The 14,327-nt window shown below is 44.2% G+C and overlaps 1 protein-coding gene across 10 annotated transcripts in view; it reads right to left on the reverse strand.

Annotated features, from left to right (window-relative positions):
• MAPKAP1 (MAPK associated protein 1) overlaps positions 1 to 14,327 on the reverse strand; it is a 227,890-nt gene that overhangs the window by 57,187 nt on the left and 156,376 nt on the right. The window lies entirely within an intron of this gene.

Here is a 14,327-nt window from a genome sequence, read left to right on the forward strand (position 1 = left end):
ACACGGTTTCACATACTTGTCTGTTCTATTATCGGGTCTACTTTTGTGCAGTTCTCCCCTAAACGAGATGAGAGGTAAAAGGCTTTTGAGTCGGACTGACTTGGAACCACCATTGCAGCTACAATGGTTTCCCAGATAGGAGCAGGTACCCTTCCCTCCCTGAATCTCTGTTCCCTGATGTGTAATGTGGGAACACATACCTTGAAGGGTTATTGTGAAGATTAGAGATGACACAGGAAAAATACTTAGTAATGTACCTGCCTCATAGGAGGCACTCCTACAACATTATAATTATCATATGATAATGAATAATCAATAACAAGCAGAAATAAAGTATGCTTAGAACTCAAATATGATGACAACCCAAAAATGCAGAAAAATTTTTAAAAAGCAGATAGGGTTAAAAAATAAAGTCTAGGTTTGGGGGTTATAGTGACAGGATAGTAGCTGCTGATTCATGTTTTTGTTGAAATATTTATGAAAACACAAGAGGCACAGGTTCAGTAATACTGAAGGCCAGGAATATTAGCTACCCTTCATCTCAAGGGGGTTCTGAAAGATCTTAAAACACTGGGGCATTTTATACATTTATTCATGTATTTCTTTGACAAGCCAAATGACAACCTTGTTCTTCTCAGATAACACCTAACGATCCAATGATTGGATTCAAAAGACTGCTCCTGTTGTTGTTAATGGGTATTGAAAAGATTAGAGGTGTAAGAACCTGTCTGATTATTTTGACTATGAAAGGCATGTTTGGTCAGACAGGAGGTGGGAGAGATCTGAGGAAGCGCCAGAGGCCTTGTGGGGCTCCCAGGCGGAACAGGTATTTTTGGATATGTTTCTCAGCTGTCGTCATCTTGTCGATTATTCACATCCGACACCTCTCCTTCATCAGTCTTGGAGGCATTTCACTCATCTCAAGTCATTCCTCTCCCACGGTCTAAGTTCATCCGCAGCACTGCAGTTGGAGTTCAGTTTCATGGTATATTTGATCTTTTCTCTAACTGGTATTTCACTAGCATTTCTGCTGATTTTCAGAATTCTTACATAGGTTCAGTCATTTTTTACACTGCTTAGAGGTTTTAAGCCTGCCCTAAGTTAACAATGCTCAAGACACATACAGCTATTTAAGGACATGCATGCTCAGAAGTCTATATAGTTCTTATAAATTCTAGTACACTGTATTCTGGTCAAGAATGCATTGCAGTTCAACATTCTACACAGTTTAATTTCAATTCCAAAAACATGAAGCGAATAAAGGTATGGAAATACAGATAATTCTCAGTTTCCGTGAGCCACCACCTGGCAGTGCCAACGTCTGTCAATTACCAAGCCTGCCTGCTGCTGTCACCGGATGCTTTCACACTCACTGGTGGGAAGTAGTCACTGCAAGTCACACCCAGATGAGCTTGAAGGAAACTTAGCTGTTGAGAGAGTCCTAAGATCCCTCTCCCCTGCCCCCTCACCTGCCACTGTCCCCTCCCTAACACCCCTCTTTCACAGCCCTGGGCAGCTTCGGCCTATTAGAGAGAGGAGAGCCACCCCTAGACTTGGGGAGCTGCTTTCTAAAATACTGGCCTGTTAATTTCGCACACCCCTGGTATCTCCCAGCAACACAGTGCATACGCACTGACATTCGCTCCTATGAATTTACAGTGAAATGTGGGTATAAAGTTTAGCTGTAATAACTCATTTTTTTAATGACAGTCAAATGTGGGAATAACCCAGATCTAACAACTGGTGGTTCAGATGATAAAGAATCTGCCTGCAACGCAGGAGACCCGGGTTCGATCCCTGGGTCGGGAAGATCCTCTGGAGAAGGAAATGGCAACCGATTCCAGTAGTCTTGCCAGAACTCCATGGACAGAAGAGCCAGATGGGCTACAGTCCATGGAGTCTCAAAGAGTTGGACACAACTGAGCAACTCTGAGACTCCAACAGGGAGGCTGGCTAAACAAAATATTGTGAAATACCATGAAGATATTAAAAGGGATGTTGCAAAAGTATTTGATTTTATCAAACATGTTTATAATATGCTAGTTTATGAAAAATTATAACATAACATGTGTAAGATGGTTTTAATGGTGAAAAATATATGTACAGTAATGGGGGGTGTACTGGAAGGTTACTTCCAAAAGGTGAACAGTGACTACACTGGAGGGTGCAATAATGACTGTTTTTATTTTTCCTTAGTGGTTTCCTGTATTTTTCGAATTTCCTGTAACAACTTAAATAAAAGCCATTTTTATTTATCATTTTAAAAACATTATATATACTTGTAAGTCCTCCAGTTTCTTACTATGCCATTTTTCTGAGGATACTGTAACTACCAAACACTGTGGCATCTCCAATAGGTCTTTCATTTGCGATACTTTAATCGAAACTAGATATTATCTGTTTATTTAGATCAATGCTTTCATCTTCAGTAACCCTGTAACCTGGCATGGTCACTCTGAGCACAGCATATAGGGTTTTGGGTGTCCAGAGCTTTCTGCCTACCTGACAAGTAGATAGTAAGCAAGCCACCCCCTTCCTGATTCTGGGAGCCAAGGCCTGGCAGCTTCAGGGTGTATTTCAGGCTGGTCTCCATTATACACTTGTTCCTTTTGGTCTCTGTGGCTGCCTGGGAAACATGGATGAGGGAAACCAGGGGAGGCAGGGAGTACTAGGAAGGGTCCCTTACCGCTAAACACAGGTCCCTGCATCACTCTCTAAGCCATAAATGCCATCATTGCATATTTACTTCCTTGTTTCTTGAGTTCTGTAGATTTTTCTACAAAAATAATTTGTTTCCTAAAAGTTGCTGGAGGACTTTCTCCTTGAGCCTAGTATCATGATGATTCTAGATTGCCGCACGGCCATTATATACCAAGCACTCTGCATATGTTACCTTACTAAATCCTCACAGCAACTCTGAGAGGCAGATATTACTACCCTCATTTGACAGACTGGGACCCTGAAGCGAGGGATCAATGCAACCAGTCTAAGATCACACAGGTAGGAAGCAGGATGGGGGAATGAAACCAAGGGTCTTTGGCACTAAAGCCTATGTATTTTTGAAGCTTTCTTCCTTTAACAAACTATAAATGACTGACCTATATTAAAAAAAAAACCCCACAGTTTATACCTTAAGTATATATTTTTGGTAGCTCTGTGGATTCATTTGGGTTCTAAATTATTTGTGGTTTCTATACACTCATTTCTACAATAAATGATCTGAAATAGTTATTTTAGTGAAATCCACAAGTGCTAAGTATCCCAGTGCTATATCTGGGTTCCTTAGGAATACAGGACAACCTTATTTTGCCATCTATCCACGAAGATCCTCTCCCCATCTTTCTTAAGAATATTCCTATGTATGTCTGGTTTTCTAAGTAACTAAAATATCGAGCATCATCTTTTGCTCTCGGTTCTCCAGGGTCTTCCACAAAAACTAAGAACAACTTGCTAACCCACTTCTGAACATGGCAAAGGACAGATGGGTCTTAACTTTTCGGAGGGGAGGCTAGTTAAGCTTAGATGAGACTCCAGATCTGGATCCAAATAGAAAACTGCCTATTACAAATCTGAATTTTTCTCATGATTCTTGCCTGAATGCTGGATGAGACAGCTCATGGAGAAAGACCATTTTACACGTTTTCCTCTGAAAAGGCCAGACTGATAAACTCTAGGTCATACTGTGTAATGAGAGGCAGGGGATACATGAGAAGCAATATAGCCCGATGATGAAGGGCATGCACTTGGGGCCAGACTGCCTCGGTCTAGTCCTGGCTGAGAAACGTAGCTCTGCGACTTTGGGCCAACGTACTTAACCTCTCTGTTTCTTCATCTATAAAATGGGGATAATAATAGCAGCTACTACTTTATAGGTCTGAGGAGTGAGTAAGTTAATAGTTATAAAGCAGTTAGAACAGAACATTAATAGTGTTATTTAAGCTTCCACCATGGTCATCCACATTATCAGACTTTTAGAAGAGATCATAACAGAAGAGAACAAGGTCTACCATGTGCTAGGTACTGTGGTCGGCCTTTCATATATATACCTCATCTCTTTCACTCTTGATTATCTTAGGATGTAAAGAGTACAAATTCCATTTTATAGAGGAAGAAATCATGACTTACAGAGGCTAAATAACTTGCTCAATGTCCACAGGAAGTGGTGGAACTAGGCTTCATACCTCAGACTGCCCAGGCCTGCAGTCTACACATTACACATGGACGTAGTTGAACTCACTTGTATGTTCTTAATAAATGTCTGTTGATGATAATCAAGATTATAACAACCCAGACCTACTATATATCAAACACTAGTTTCTATCAAATGTTAATTTGATTTTCAGGCAGCTGACACAGGAGGAGAGGAAAACCAGCAGCCAAAAGCCGTTTTATAAAGACAAGCTGTGAGGTCAGTTTCCATTAACATACTTTTGCCAAAGAAGTGATTATATAAAAATATGAGGCTCTTTCACACCAAACGTGACATCGTTTTCAAGGCAACATCCACTCTTTGGAAAGAGGTTTGTAAAATGTCACAGCTGTGTATGGAGCTCCATCCCCTCTCCCTCACAGCAGAGGAATGCAAAAGGAAGATTGTAGGTTACTCTGCAGAGACGAGAAAACCTGCTTGGGCATTCTGATGATGTATTTATTGCAGTAAAACCATGTCACCGAATGGTCTAGGAACAAAATACTGCTCTGGGCACTTTGGGAGGGCTCCAAGTTATAATACCCAGGCAGGATTTTTATGGGATTTTGTAAACCCAAAGCAAACATCTTAGCATGTAAGTTTCAAAGGAATCTGTAGTATCTGTTGGATGGTGGATATATGCTTAGTTCAGCTTCCTCAATGCTTTTTCTTTAATCCTCGCCTGAAATGTAAAAGCATTTGGCATGTCCTTGCTTAACAGCTGAGGGCCAGCTGAGGGCTGAAATCCAACGGGAAGCAAGGGCAAAAGCCTGAAGAGTGAAGAGAGAGAGGCCACACCATTGTCACTATCATTCTGCATCTTACTTCTAAAGATCCACGGAAGAAACCTCCTTCAGACCTAGAGGTAAATGCTGTAGTTCCTCAGAGAAACTGGCGTGTTTGCACCTTTGGACAGTTTAACATAAATCTGGCAATTAACTGATACTGTGTTCCTTTCTCCTTTGCCTGTGAGGAAGCTCAGCACTAGATGTGTGATGACTGAACACGCATTTCTGGGTCAGTTAAATCTCCAGACCTTTATTTTCCTTTTCTTTCAGGGAGTTTTCCAATTCATGCATTTTTTTTTATCCCTTTAGTGTATCTATTCTAACTGCTTTTCAGATTGAAGTGGGATATAAATGAATTAACCTATCATTATTATTGCTGAGCATCAAAACAGGGTGAAGGCCCACCTATCTGGAGAGCGATAAAGGAAAAGGCTGAACACTTTCAGGGATGTGTCTTCACGTTATTTTTCGTTTGTTAGCTGGAAGAGCAGCTTTAACCTGAAAGAGCTGTTTGTAACCAGAAAAAGTTAAGTATGAGCAAATAAGAGGAAGGGCTGGGTTTTCAGTAGAAAACTCTGGCGTCTGTACCCTCTCACTATGCATTCTGGGGAAGTAACAATCCCTGCATATTGTGCCTGAGAAGGGTGCTGTGAGGATTAGAGGGGCTCAGTGGCAGCCGCTGTTACTGTTAGAACAGGCTGGATGGAGCAGGAACTGCTGCGGGAGGCTTAGGCAGGTCCCTAGCCTCAGTCACAAGCTAACAGCCCTGTTAAGCGATGGTACAGGGTGGTGGGGAATGCTGGCATCAAGCAGACATCCGTATCCTTTCTCATGTGAGTCTGAGGTAGGAGTGCAGGTGGGAGAGCAGGCAGATCTATTTAAACAAGCTTGCTTTTAAGCTACAGGCAGCATTTGAGATTAGAGACTTGTTCAGCAGCCAGGATTTGTAAAGTTCCTTAGTCTCTGTGGTCCTAAGAATATACTCTAAAAATGATGAGTACCTACCATCCCCATCGAACAAACCACGGCAACACAGATACCAAAAGATATGTGATGTGGCCATGCCATCGATACATTCACCTAGCAAACATTTAAGAAGCAACAACAGTGTCCCAGACACAGAGATGAATAATAGGTGATTTCTGACCTCCTGCAGGCTGGGGGAGGTGGCAAGACACACATGAGCAGATAAAAATATCAAAGAGCCCCAGCCAGTGCTCTTCCCTAGGTCAGGACAAGCGCTGTGGGAATCCAGAAGCTGGGACAATGAACTGCTCCCTTCTCTGAGGGGGACACGTCTGAAATTAGTCTTGAAGTGGGGCTGGGAGCTGGGAGAAGGGGGAAGTAGCGCATCCCTACAGAAGGAAGAGAATGTGCAAAGGCAAGAAGGTATTGAAGAGCCCCTGCCTGAGCCCAGAGGAAATTCAGCGGAGGAAAGGCCTAGGCTCTGTGCGGGTTCAAGGGGACGCTGGGGCTAGGAGGCTTGGCCCAGAATGTTGGTCAAAGTCTAAGTTCTCTCTTATAAGCAACAGATGCTAACAGAGCAGGGAAGTGACATCATCAGCTTTATATTTTGGTACACTTCTCCTGGTGGCCCTCCCAACAGTGGGTTGAGAAGACTGGTGGCAGGGAGACCCATATGAGGCAAGCTGTGCCACGCCTCGTCTGATCTGTGGCAGGGGCCAGCTGAATCCCGAGTTCCTCACTGAGCCAAAGCCATTACCGACAAGCTGATGCTGTCAATATCCAAGCTCAGAACCAACAACAGCTATCCTAAAATGTTTGCATTTAGTGTCAGCTCCATCGCTTGTAACTCTTCCTCTAGGAGTGACTATAATCATTTTCTGTTTGATCTTAATATAAACACTGAATTATATGCAAGCAATAACCACTGTAGCTTATACCCACTCTGAGGCTTGGGTTGGATCATTTGGAATTTAAATAATAAGAAAGGAACAAGCTGACATGACAATAAGGTCACACTTCAGCCTCCTCTGAGCCAATACACAATTTGCTCTCAGTGAAACAGCCGAATATAATCAAATTAAATACAATTCCTATTACAAAAGAAGAAAGACCAAGGCTGTTCCAATAAACCAATTCTCCTGCCTAGTTAAACTGCAAAACCTTCAGGAAAGGTTTTGAAAGCATGACCCATCAGTTCTAATTTTTAAAACTTATCCTTTCAGTCAAGACTAGAAAAAGGCCCATTCCAACTTTTATCTTTACTACAAAGTGCTGTTATCTTGGCCTGATGTCAGGAGCTCTATCTCTCTTTCTGCTGACAAGCAGAGACGAGAAAGATAAGATTGGAAACGAATCTCACTTCTCTGAGTAAATAAATAATCAATACTCATCTAAATGTAAATGAGAAGGTAGCCCCCTCTGATAACAGCACTCTTATCAGAGAGCCAATTTTCTTCAGACATTTGGCCTCAACCAAATCACCATCATTCAGCCCCGGCCTAATGGCAAAAAATCGTAACTAAATTGAACCGATCACCAGAGATCAACTAAGTTCGGCCCTGGCCACTTCAGGTTCAAATGTTTGGGAATGCAATTTTGCCCCCATTAACTTTCAATAGCAACGAAGAACAGACTGGTCGAGGGGCCAGTGTGGGCAATAAACAAGCCCCAGAAAGGGGGCCGGCCAGAGGATGAGCAGGAGTGGGTTTAAGTGTTCAAACAACGTTGTAACTGGAGCAAACCCCAAAACTGTGAAGAAAGGCTGCTACCATGGGGTGGGAGATAGCATGCTTTCCTATTGTCAAAGGCTTGGTGGAAACTGAGAAGACATTTAAACTTTATTAAGCTTTATGAACACAAAGGTAAATAAAGGGAAAAAAAGAGATATTAAAAAGCTACAGAAGCTAAAAATAACCTAAAGGTTGGAATGATCAATTTCCTCCAACTAATTTGTATCTGACTTAGATCTGACCCAGCAGTGCTGCACTGACCTGATTTTACTGAAATAAGACGCCGTCTACAAGACAAATCGCTTTAAAACCACTGCACTGGGGTTTCCATTTCTTTGCTGCAAGACTCAATTCACTGCTGATGAGAGTATTGGGGAAATTATGACCATTATTGATAGGGCAGCAAAACCACTTTCACACAGTCGTCTTCATGTCGACAGAAAGCTTGCACCGAACCATTAATGAAGGTGTCAGCTAAAACCAGAAATTAAAGACAAAGGCTGGGGAAGGACTAATTTTTAGAGCACGTTAAGGATACTGGACACACAGAAGCAGCAGCCATCCATCCTCTGAGGAGTAACAGAGTCTAAACAAGCTCCAGTTGAGGACAAGGCAACTCTGCCTCCAAACAGGGGGAAGAAAGTGTTTCTTTTTGCCTGGCCCTGGAGTTCTGAGAGCATAAGCTCTCAATATTATGGGCTTTAAATCTTTCCCAGACAAAGGAGGACACGTCTGGTGTGAGACAGAACTATTCAAAGTGTAACCATCTTGATCTGTTCTTGTTTTTTCGTGATTAGCAGTAATCTTATACCAAGATGTGTACCTGACTACTTGTATGTCCCAGCCAAAAAATTCACATGTATCCTGGCTCCTCTCATACCTCTTCAGAGCAGTTTCTCAGAGCTAGGTGAGAAGCTGTCTGCCAGGGGACAGTAAGATCACCAAGCAGAACCAAAACTCACTGTTCAAAACAAAAAGAGACGAAAACAAAGTGTAACCCTCCCTGCTCTTGTTGTGAGCATCTAATCCTAGACGGTGGACACGGGGTGGTTAAAGTTTGAGTTTTGGAGTTTAAAAGACTTGGGTTAAAATCTCGGCTCTTTTACAAAGGCTCTGTGACACTGGGCAAATTAGTTGCTCTAAACCTTCGTGGAGTAACTGCAAAGATTACACAGAACACAGTGTCTAGGATGTAATAAGCACTCAGTAAATGTCAGCTGTTGTACTGCTATGCAAATTTAAACAAAACCATCAATTTGCTCTAAATTTTAGAGTATAACAACAGTGACTGACACTGAGGACTTTCCTGGCCCTTAACAAAGTCCTTTACCTGCATTAGTTTTCTGAATCATAAAACTATGAGGCAGGCCCTATTCTAAGTCCATTTTACAGAGGAGGAAAACACGTAGAGTGGTTAAGCCACGTGTCCACAGTGAGGCCAGGAGGAGAATCCAGGTGTGTGAGTCCAGGCTTGTGCTCTCAACCACACCACTATGCTGTGTTCCAGGAAGAGCTTTCTACAATTTTCTTGAATTTGGGATTAGAAAAAAAGAATTGTAAGGTTGAGAGAATTTATCAGTTCAGAAAGGAGTGAAGACACTCGGTGGGAGACCAGGAGGAAGAGACAGTGGGCAGTGGGTCTCGAGGGGCTGAAACCGAGAGTCCCTCAGCTCTCATGAGGGCACCTATCTGCTGAGCACTTAAAGCGAGCGCCATCTGCGTGCCCTGATTTTGTTGGGGGGAGGGGGCCTCTTTCCAAGTTAAATGATTTACAGAGTTACTGCCTCAATCCACAGTTCTGAAAGTGTGATTTCTTTAGGGTTTAACTATACCCATTTCTAGTCTTGTTACAACTTTTTTATTGCGATAGAAAACATTTACTGGAAATATGTTACTGCTATTACCAGGTCATAAAATAAAAAGAAAAATAGTTTATGTATTGCCATCATTTCCAATCATCAATCAGAAAGTGCCAAGAGGAGGAAAGGAAAGGGCGTGCAGCTGAAATTTTCTTCTTTGTGTAGGAGAAAATGCAAGAGCACCATAATTCTTCAGAACAAATTTCTTCTTGAACACCCAGCCTCGCAGAAGGGCTCCTAAGAGGGGTCGGGAGGCACACCTTTGGGCAGCTCCCCTCCTCTCTGCAGCCCTGTCCGACTCCCTGTCATAATTAAGAAGAGCTCTTTCATCCCAGCTGCTTTGGGGCAGTGTTCCTCTCAGTGCCCGGGGCAGGCTGTATTAGAAGCACTGATATTTGTTTGTCATTGTCCTCCTCCGCCCCCTTGCCCCCAGTCAGGGCACTCTGAAGATGAGGGTGGGAGGAATTTTTTAAAAAGCCAACTCAGGACTTCCAGGGGTCCAGTGGTTAAGACTCCACGCTTCCAATGCAGGAGGTGTGGGTTTGATCCCTGGTTGGGAACTAAGATCCTACATGTCTCAAAGTGCAGCCAAAAGAAGGAAAAAAACAACAAAAAAATTAAAACCCCAACTCTCTACTCCCAGAGCTCCAACGCAGCCAATGGGCTCTTTGTAGGTGCTCAGGGGTGGTGGTGGTTTCCTCTGTTAAACTGAATGACTGCAATAAGGTGGCATTTAAAACTGAACTACCCTGACCCAACAAGGGCTTCCCTGGTGGCTCCCCAGGTGGTGAAGAACCCGCCTGCCAGTGCAGGAGTTGCAGGTTCAATCCCTGGGTCAGGAAGATCCCCTGGAGAAGGAAACAGCCACTCACTCCAGTATTCTTGCCTGGAGAATTCCATGGACAGAGGAGCCTGGTGGACTACAGTCCAAGGGGTCACTAAGAGTCGGACACGACTAAGTGATAACACACACACATGCATATTCTTGCGTGGGAAGTCCCAAGGACAGAGGAGCCGGGTGGGCTACAGTCAGTGGGGCCACAAAGAGCTGGACATGACTGAGTGGCTGAACAACAATAATGACCCGACAAAGGAATCTAGCCTAAGAAACATGACTCTGAGCACATGACGACGTGTGTTCAAAGATGTTCATTGTGGCGCTGATTTAACACTAAAGAGTGCACACAATCTAAATATCCTCGAGTAGGAAACTAGAAAGTAAACATAGTATATCTGTACACTGGGATGTTATGGTGCTGTTAAAAAAATTAAGCTTAAGTTAATAAGACATGGGAATATTACTTTGATATATTATTAAATTTAAAAAGATACAGAAGGTATAGCACATGATCCATTTTAATAAAGTAAGACCCCAGCTACATATGTGCATTTACATGTGTGTGTGCATGCATATTTGTTGAAAACACATACACATACAAACATAATCTGGAATGCTGTGAGTCAAACTGTTCTCACGGTTATTCTGTTAGAACTACATCAGGTGTAGGGTGAGGCAGTAGCAAAGGTGAAGGCTTTTGCTTTCGTTACAGACTTCTATCTTGTTTGGCTTTTTCACAGAGGGCATATATTAGTAATACTACTGTCATTAAAAATCCAATTTTAAAAACTGAGGTTGAATAACTTTAGCGACGATTCCAGCAGGACCAGAATAGGGACGGAAGCCCCTGGAGCCTCCCTTCAGATGATGTGGGCTCAGTGGCTGCTGGAGAGCCGGGGACTAAAATGGGACAGAGCCTGTTTAGCAGCTCCCGTGGTCCTAAGTCAAGCCATGCAGTGGGCCCCAGAGGTTTCTGGAGCTGCTCAAAGGAGCTGGGCAGCAAAGGTGAAGAATGAAGCCTCTGAGGCTGGCTGCTAGTGCCCAGAGACCATTCCAAAGAGAGCCAATGACCACAGACCGAGGGTCACACTGCCCAGCCCATGCCTGCCCTGACCTCCTCATGGATTCCAGACAGTACTGTGGAAAACCAACAGGGATCCCATACTGTATGTCTGGCCTATTCAACCCCCTCCTGGGGCATCCTGATGCCTTCCTCAGCTCAGGCTTTGTGACAAGGCGGGGTGTCAGGAGTCCATCCCTACAGTCGAGGGTAGGGAGAAGGTCTGATCTGATTCCTGCTCTAGGTTCAACTGTGTGTGTGTGTGTGTCCGTCCATCTGTCCAGCGGGTTCCCTAATGTGTGTGCGCGTGTGTGTCTGTCCACGGGATTCCCTGCAGCTGGGGGTAGGGAGAAGGTCTGATCTGATTCCTGCTCTAGGCTCAACTGTGTGTGTTTGTTTGTGTGTGTGTGTGTGTGTGTGCGCGCGCGTGTGCATGTGTTCATCCAGGGGGTTCCCTGATGTATGTGTGTGTGTGTCCGTCCAGGGGTTTCCTGACCCCCAAACCATTTGAGAGGCTATGGTGTAACAGTTGTAAGCCAGACTGCTTGGGTTTGAATTTTCAGCTCTACCACTTATTAACTGTGTGACCCTGAGCAATTTACACAACCTTCTGCAGCTGACTCTCACATCTGTAAAAGGGGGCTAATAACAGAACCTACCTCTTAGAGTTGTTCCAAGGATCGGCTAAGTGACGTGCCTGGGTTGCCGCCTCTGCTTTCCAAGCAGCACTCAGAGAGCCAGAGACAGAAGCGGGTGTTTCTAGCTCTCCAGAGGGGGCTGCAACCTCTATTTCTGCCACACTGGTCTCATTTCCCTCTTCTCCACCTCCCACCTAATGACATAATAATCTAGAAACAGCCTCTAAAACTAGGCTGTTTCAACCCACTATGCCTTCTGTCTGGAATGATCTCTACTTCACTCTTCCAGCACTCATGCTCTCCCTGTCAAGGAGTCAAAGTTCTGCCCAGGTGCCACTGCCTGCCTTCTCTGTGAGGCTCATTCTAAAAAGATCTCTGGGTGGGCCTGTCTCTCGTACTTTCCACACGCCCACTGGGTGGGGGGAGCACATTTCCACAGTCCTGCATTCCCAAGATGGCTGAGGTACCAGGATGGTTGTACGTGACGATGACCCTGAAGCCCAGCCGGCCTGCCCACCATCCAGACTATCTGACTTGAAGCTCTATCTCCGTCGGACTCCAAAAGTCCCCTTTGGTTGGAGACTCCCAGCAGTGCCCCAAACCTGAATGGGTTTCCTGGGGATGGATGGAGCTAGGGTGGATAAAGCTGAGCCACTTGGCTGCTTTGGATACTGGCTGGAGAATAGAAGACCACCATTGACCCGGGCCAGTCCTACCTCCTAGTCAATCTGTTCCCTCATCCAGGCCCGTCTTCTCTAGCCACAGTAACTGTGTCCGAACATCAGAATGAGAAGAGGTAACCTAAAACTTCAGAACATGGAAAAGGCTGGAAGCCACTGGACAGCAGCCTTTCACACATCAGCTCAGGCAGGAAGGGAGGTGCAGGGCCAGACACTTCGCCACCCTGGGAAGTCCTAGAGTCCATAATCTGTCCCCATCCAGCTGGTGCGGGTGTACTTCCCTTTGGAGAAAGGAGGCCAGATGTTACTTGTAAAAAAAAGAAATATTTTTTCTTCCTTCAAATCCAGATATCACTTGTTAGAGAGAATGGAAACCTTTAACACTGTCCCTTAGCGTCCAATTTTTCAACCCAATCTGTTTCTCTTAACTCAAGTCACTGTGACATTACCAAATTTTACATACAGTTATCTGTTGCTCTGTAAAGAAATACAGATGGTTTTGTGGAAATAAACAGTCATTTATTTTAAACAATTGTAAAATAGTTTATGGAAACCAGTGGGGTAATGCATTCAAATAAATGCCAAAACTGGTTGATGGGGAGCCAGGGTGCTAAATCACACTGCTGAGGAATTCAGCTGTGGGAAACAGATAGTAAATCCAGAGTGACAGAATTTCCCGTGATGGCAAAGGTTTCTGACATTCAGTCCAGTACTCAAAAACCACAGCAGTTCAAACCCATTTTCCTTAACACAGCCTTGACAGCCAGTGAAATTAGTGAATTTAGTCACAAGCACCTAAGAACAAAAACAAAAGAAACAAACAAAAAGGAGACTTCATTTGTCTGCAGCCTTTACTGAACCATATAAAAGCAGGGACTCCAACCTGAGTCAATGGAGAGCAAGCCAAGGGCCAACTGTTCTCAATCATCAGATGTTGTTATGATACAGTGGAATCTGGGGGTTCACACTCAAATCTGCTTACACCAGAGACTGGCTTGGGTGAATAACACCCTCTCTGAACCCCAGTCTTCTCCTCTGTAACATGACAGTAATAGTTGCATGTACTTGACAGGCTACTGAGCAGACACGGGGAAGCCCCTGCAGTGACGGTGTTCTGTAAACAAAGCTGGTGCCCGTGGCCCTGCTGGAAAGGGTTCTAGCCCTGGGAGGGACAGCAGGCTGAAGGTCTTCTTAGGGGTCCCCACCAACTCCCCCAAGGAAGCACCACTGGCAGTGGAGGGCTTGGGCCTGCCTTTTGTGGAAAGGGAGAGAACTCTGAGCACTTTTTTGCTTCAAATTTTATAAGACAATCAACTGTAAACTTATTAACCTTCCCTTCCCAAACCTTTTCCTTGTAACTGGGTTTCCAATGATGATACCATGAGCCTCCCAATGAATTAACTAATTTGTTTGCTGAACATTTACTGAACTCCTACCACGTGCCATGCCCTGGGCTAGACACGACAGATGGAAGGCGAGGAAGACTGATTCTGGCCTTTGAGGGTCTGGCACAGTGAACAAAGCCCCTCGAGTTTGGAATACTTCTCATTTAGCCCTCCTCCTTGTTGTTGACATTAGG

This window comes from Cervus canadensis, chromosome 5 (genome assembly GCF_019320065.1).
Source record: "Cervus canadensis isolate Bull #8, Minnesota chromosome 5, ASM1932006v1, whole genome shotgun sequence".
Lineage (NCBI taxonomy): Eukaryota > Metazoa > Chordata > Mammalia > Artiodactyla > Cervidae > Cervus > Cervus canadensis.